The 6000-nt window shown below is 45.6% G+C and overlaps 1 protein-coding gene across 2 annotated transcripts in view; it reads left to right on the top strand.

The window, feature by feature from the left end:
- Positions 1-1046: 1046 nt before the first annotated feature.
- The window catches only part of PRR14L (proline rich 14 like), a 56837-nt gene continuing 51883 nt past the window's right edge, over positions 1047-6000 (top strand). Inside the window, exon 1 of one of the 2 annotated variants that reach the window (XM_082667785.1) lies at positions 1047-1144. The gene's annotated coding sequence lies outside the window, so the exon portion shown is untranslated. The remainder of the gene's footprint in view (positions 1145-6000) is intronic. The other variant, XM_082667787.1, reaches the window with a different exon arrangement.

Raw genomic sequence — 6000 nt, 5'->3', positions numbered from 1 at the left:
CTATAGGCACATAGTTGCCTGAGAAAGAACTTGAGGACTTGGCTACTATAAGTGTAGAAATGTTCTAAAGTGAATTTCTAGTTAATTCATCCCAATAGCATCTGTGGTAGCCTGTATGTGAACTGTGTATGTATATAGACGATGGATGGACTTACAGGCTGTAAACAATAGGGTTGGCCTTTAGGTGTGTATATCTCCAGCCCTAACTAAAGCTGGGAAAACCACTGTGTTAGATAAAATGGTCCACATGTTGACTGGTTCAAGGATACGTTGATTAGAGAGGAGAAAGTTAAAATCTCCCACAAACCACCAAACCTCTAGCTCTGTACTCAGCCAAGTTGATAAGCTCCAAGAGACAACAGATTTCTGTTTAATACAGGGCTGTGTGATTTGGGGATTGATTGCATTCTCTGGACCGTCTCAATTCCCTCTTGAATAAACGTTCTTTTCTTTCCTTCAAATATCTGTTGAGTGCCTGCTTGTGCAGGACACTGCTCTAGGTGCTGAGCAAAGAGTGATGAACAAAACAGACAAGGGCGCGAGGGACAGATGATAAACAAGTCGATAAACATGAAATGGCAATTTTGGCTACTGTTAAAGCTATGAAGAAATTAAAACAAGATGCCAGAAAGGAGATGTATCAGGGGAGTGACATGATCTAAAATACTGATTCCAGGTATAAAAAGATATCTTGGGCTGCCAGGGTAGAAGCCGGGAGGCCCGGAGAGTTGCAGCCGTTCGGGCCAGAAAAGAGACTGGACCAGAGTGGTCTCAGTGGAGTCAGACACTGGACCTGAAGCTCAGCAGGAGCGGAGTCAAAAGATGTGTTCCCCTTTAAGAGTCCTGGCCGCAGGGGCGGGGCAGAGGCCGCTGGAGCTAGCCGAGGGCGGGAGGCTCCACGCGGGAAGAGCCGCCCCAGGAGAGCGCGCGCGCAGTGCGGGGGCGGGACCTGGGCGAGTCCGCATGGCTAGCTCGGGCCCCGGATGAGGAAGTGCGGGGCGACCATAGAGACGAAGAGGCGGCGGCGGCCGGAGCGCCCCCGGGCTCTCGGCTCCGCAGGCTCAGGTAGACTTGGAGGCTACGGGGCAGTGGCTGCAGAGGCTGGGCTGGCGGGGCGAGCGCGGGCCGCGGAGCCGACCTGAGGGTAAGAGGCCGGGGGCGGGAAGGCTTCGGGCGTAGCCGCCCCGCCGCACTCCAGTCTGAGTGGACCCTTCGCCGGGCGGTGCAGGCTGAAGGGGAGCCCGGGCCCCCCGCCCTCTCGGGGCGCCGAAGGGAACGCAGGCTGCGCTGCGGGCGCGGAGCGACCCGGGGAGAGGGAGGAGACCAGGCCCCGCGTCGCGAGGGGAAAACGGCTTCTCCGAGTCATGGCTCCGGCGGGGGAGAACGATTCCTCTTCGACCTCGATACGGCGGGGGACCCCCAACTTCTCTCCTCGGGGCGGGCGACGCCCCTTGTCGTGGGCGAACGCGCTTCTCCGGCTGCGGCGCTCTTGTCAGCAGAGGGAGACTCGCTCCCGGGGTGCGAGAGGGCGATTCTGAACTTATTTTCAGGAGGGATAAGATCGCTCTCGATTTGGTCAGCGCCCCCCAGGTGGAGAGGAAGACTCAAGTTGCCTAAAAGTGACAGGGGGCTCTTCCTTCCCTGTAAAAGATAGATTTATCTTCCCTTCTTTATTTTTTATCTTTACCCTGATACAGAGGGAGGAAGACCCTGAATTTACTTTATGGTGTTAGTCAGCCTTTCTCCCCTCCCCCAGTCGTGTCCACAGAGGGAGCCTCGCTTCTCCGCCCCCGAGCTTCTTGGTGTGCCTGGAGCTCTTTTCCCTCGCACAGTGAAGAGCGTGGCGTTTGAAGTGTGATGGATGCAAGCCCGCGTGTGTCCCACTTCCCACCTTTGTGACCTTGACTCATTTCTTAACCTTTTGTCAGTCCTCCCATCTCTAATTTGGGTACTCTCTTCAAAGAATTGTCCTAAGGGCTAAAGGAAATTTTGTGTAAGTGCTTAGTACATAGTAACCTTTTGGAAAACTGTTGCTATTACTGTTACTTAATTTTTTTTAAAGGAAACTAGTATCTTCCACAGAGAAACACAGATTTTTCCATGCATGTCTCTTCCTCCCATCCCTCCCCACCCCCATCACTTTCTGAGGAGGCATTTCCCCGGGGCAGAGAGACACTTGTACTGTCTTAGATCCGACCACACTTCCCAAATTAACAAAGAGGGCCTCAGTTAGAATAATCTGCAAAAAAGACTGCTTTTGGAAGCAGGTCTGTACTCCAAGAGGGAGACCTGATAGGAGAAGCCAACCTTTCCTTTGTCCACAGAAGCTATCACTCCTTCCCGACTGGTTAGAGATGCCCTCTCCCACTCCCCCTACTTGCTCTAGTGACGAAAAAGCTTCCTTCTATCTGATGTGCACACCCCCCTACACCCAAGATGGAGATTCCAACTTCTTTCTCTTGCTCTCCCAAGAAAAATAAGACTCTAGACCTATGAGAGAAGGACGCTTTCCTGCTGTATATTTGGAGTGGCACAGATGGTTTCTTTTCTCCCCTTCCTTTGAAAAAGGAATGAAAATCTTTTATGCAGACTCTTTGTCAGTAGAAATCAAGAGCATTTTCACTGTTTCACTCCCCATGTGGAGACAGAGGGATCCTTTTTCTGCATGCTGATAAAGGGAGGAACGGGGGAAGCCGTGCTTGATGCTATTGAGATTTCTTGTGCACTCCGTGGGGAAGAGCCAGGCCCTGTTCGGTATATGGACTTCCCTGCCCCACTTTCAGTTTGTCTAGAGATCTTCAAAGATTCTTCTTTATCTGTTACTCAAGAAGAGGCCCCCTTCTCCGAATTCCCTCAGGGAGGGATTGGCTACAGTGTCCGAATCTTTGGAAAAGAAAGCCCCTTTCTCAAGGTGAAAGGAGTGTGGTGAACTTCTGAGGGCCTGATCGTTATTGTGAGTATTGTCCCTTGTCACAAGTGTGGTAGTGCCTAGTGTTATTAACTGCTTCGTTTGGTTAAGAGCAGCCCCTTTGCTTTTGGAATTAAAGGGAAGGGAGACCATCAGATGGGATTATTGGGGCACATGGCTTTCTGTTCTGTTGTTTTCTTTGTTTGGTTTTTTTTCTTCTTTTGCTTACTGCTGTAAACTTTGTACCCCCAGAACTTTTGTTTTGGGGCATGTTTGAATGACGAAAGTTGCCCCTTTGTCAGGTTTTTAGTATTATAAAATGTATTCTAATGAGGCCGAGAGCTACAATGTTAATCTTTCATTCCTAGTTTCCCCATCCTCCCCTTGGCTTTTGTTATTTGGTGGAATGGGAATTAACACTTCCAGATTGCCTGAAGACACACTGAAGAACAGCTTTCTATCTTTTTCGTATGTAAAGTGTTCTTAAATTACCTCGTTTGCCCTTGAGTACTTGCAGTGGGGATTAATCTGAGCTCTGTACCACTTTTTGTTGGTGTCTGTAGGTCTGCCGTGCTGAAACAAACTGGGATAGAAAAGTTATTTAGAGTCTTGGGATTTTTACGGGTAACACAATGTTTTGCGATTATTTTGTTTAATTTGTCCATTTTACATGTGAAAAACAAGCCCAGGAAAGTTCAGTGACACACTCAAGGCCGTGCAGCTAGTAAGCGAGAGGCAGGATAGGGACCCTGATCTCCCAGCTTGGAGACCAACAACTAGACTGCTTCCCAGCACTGATTCTGCATTTGAAGCAGAAAGCCTGGGAGATGATAATTCTCAATTCAAAGGGCTTTCTTCTTTTATTGGAATAATTATACTGCATACTCCTTATAAACGTTAGTCTTCACCCCCATCCCCACCCCTGGGATAAATCCATCCCCTAAACAATGTAATTCTTATTTGTGTTAATGGTAAATATGACAAGCTAATAGCAGCAGGAGAGAGTTGTTTGTGAATTTATGGGTTATTTTCTGCTTACACCTCAAACTAGGTAATTATCTGTGTCTTCACCCAGTAGCTTGGTTATAAATCATTAGTAAGGATTAAGCCATAAATCCCTGTCTACATTTTATAAGCATGTGTTACTCTTTCCGCTTACTTCAAGTTTATTTAACACTTTAGTGTAAAAACTTTTATGATTGAGGGAGAGAGCTGACATTTGGAAAGATACTGATAAAGGGATAATATACTTACCAGTTATTCTTTATTGCTTCATATTTGGATCTTGAGATATAACGTTTTAAAAAAATTTTAACATGTGTGATAGACGCTCATTGTTAAAAAAAAAAAAGTACAGCATGCAGATAAGTTATCCATGGTCCCATCACCCAGGGTAACACTGTTAATATCTGGCTTATAGTATTTAAAACAATTTTCCTATATGGATATATATTTTTCCAAAATAAAAGAATCCTAATATTTATCTAGCTTGATAAGACATCTCAGGCAGCTTTCTATGGAGAGGTATATTTCTGTACCATCATTTTTAATTGCTCCATTGCATTCAGAAATTTAAAGAACTTGAATGGTAGAATTCTGTTGTTTCTGCAGTCTTGTGGCATTACCAATGTCTTGATAGAGGGAGAAAGTTGAGAGGACAGTTTAGTGATGCGAGCTAGTGAGTTGAGAATAATTGTAAACTGCTGCTCTAGGCTTGCATCTAAATATGACTTCACCTCTGAGGGTTCCAGCTGAGGCACTTAGCTGTTCTTGGTGACTCCACTTCACATACTGCTGAGAAACTTGAGGACCAGAATCACGCTGCAAAAAGGAGGGAGTGTCTGTTTTGCTTCGACAGCCGACGTGCCTAGTTGTTTTACAGGTTGAAAAGTCTTATAATTATGTCTCTACCAAACAAACGTATCAAGAGATGGTAGTTTTGTGGCGTTTGGCTTTTGAATATTGGAAGTTATCTTTTGGTGACCAAGCTTTACAATTCTGTTTTGGTCCACACCAGTTTACAACATAGATGGAGGTGTAGGAAAGGTAATGGCACTGTTTCTCCTGAGGAATATTTTGAGCCATTTTATATGATTATCAACATTGCCTCTTTGTGATAAGCATCTGCTTAGGAAGCATGTATTTGTGCGTGATTTTGTGTTCAGAACAAAATCTTGAGTTAGGACTGTGGGGTTGGAAAGGAGTGAGATTTGTTAGAGACACAGCTGGAGTTGGGACCGTTGGTACAAGCGCTAATTGAACGGCATGTGGATGGTCAGACATGATTACGTCTGAGGATTCAAGTCTGAGCTCTGGGGTAACGGGTGCCATTACTAAGAGAGGCAGTGGGATCAAAAATAAGCATATAATGCTACCGAGAGCCTCTTACTCATCCTGTTTCTCATAGCTGCTTGCATGTAGCAATACTCGATTATTCACTGCGTTGAATGGGTTCTATTTTAGGCTTGTTACGTTTGGGGGGGGTGCCATCCTTGTGAGTGAAACGTAGGTCACAGCTTGAGAAAAAGTTGGGGCTAGGGACAGATTTCTTTCTTTTAAAAAAAATCAGCTGTATTAAGATGTAATTCATATAACTTGTAATTCATCAACTTAAATTGTACAATTCAGTAGTGTTTGGCATAGTCTGAGTTGTGCAGCCATCACCACAATCAATTTTAGAACACTTTTATTGCCCCCAAAGGAAAAACTGTCCATCAGCCACTCCCTGTTTCTCCAACTCTTCCAGCAGTAAGTGGTCACTAATCCACTTTCTGACTCCAGATTTGCCTGCTCTGTACATTTCGTGTAAGTGAGATCTTTCGTGGTCTTTTGTGCCTGGCTTCTTTTACTTACATAAGGTTTTCAAGGTTCATCCATGTTGTGTCATGAATCAGCACATCATTTCTTTTCATAGTTAAGTAATACTCCATTGTGTGGATAGACCACATTTTGTTGATCCGTTCATCAGTTGATGGACATTTTGATTTGTTTCCACTTTTTGGCTCTTGTGAACAGTTCTGCGGTGAACATCCGTGTACAAGTTTTTGTGTGGGCATGTGGTTTTTGCACATGTTCCTCAGAGTGGAGTCGCT

The sequence above is a fragment of the Grampus griseus genome, assembly GCF_964374135.1.
Source record: "Grampus griseus genome assembly, chromosome: 12".
Taxonomy (NCBI): Eukaryota; Metazoa; Chordata; class Mammalia; order Artiodactyla; family Delphinidae; genus Grampus; species Grampus griseus.
This window is presented reverse-complemented; position numbering and strand designations above follow the sequence as displayed.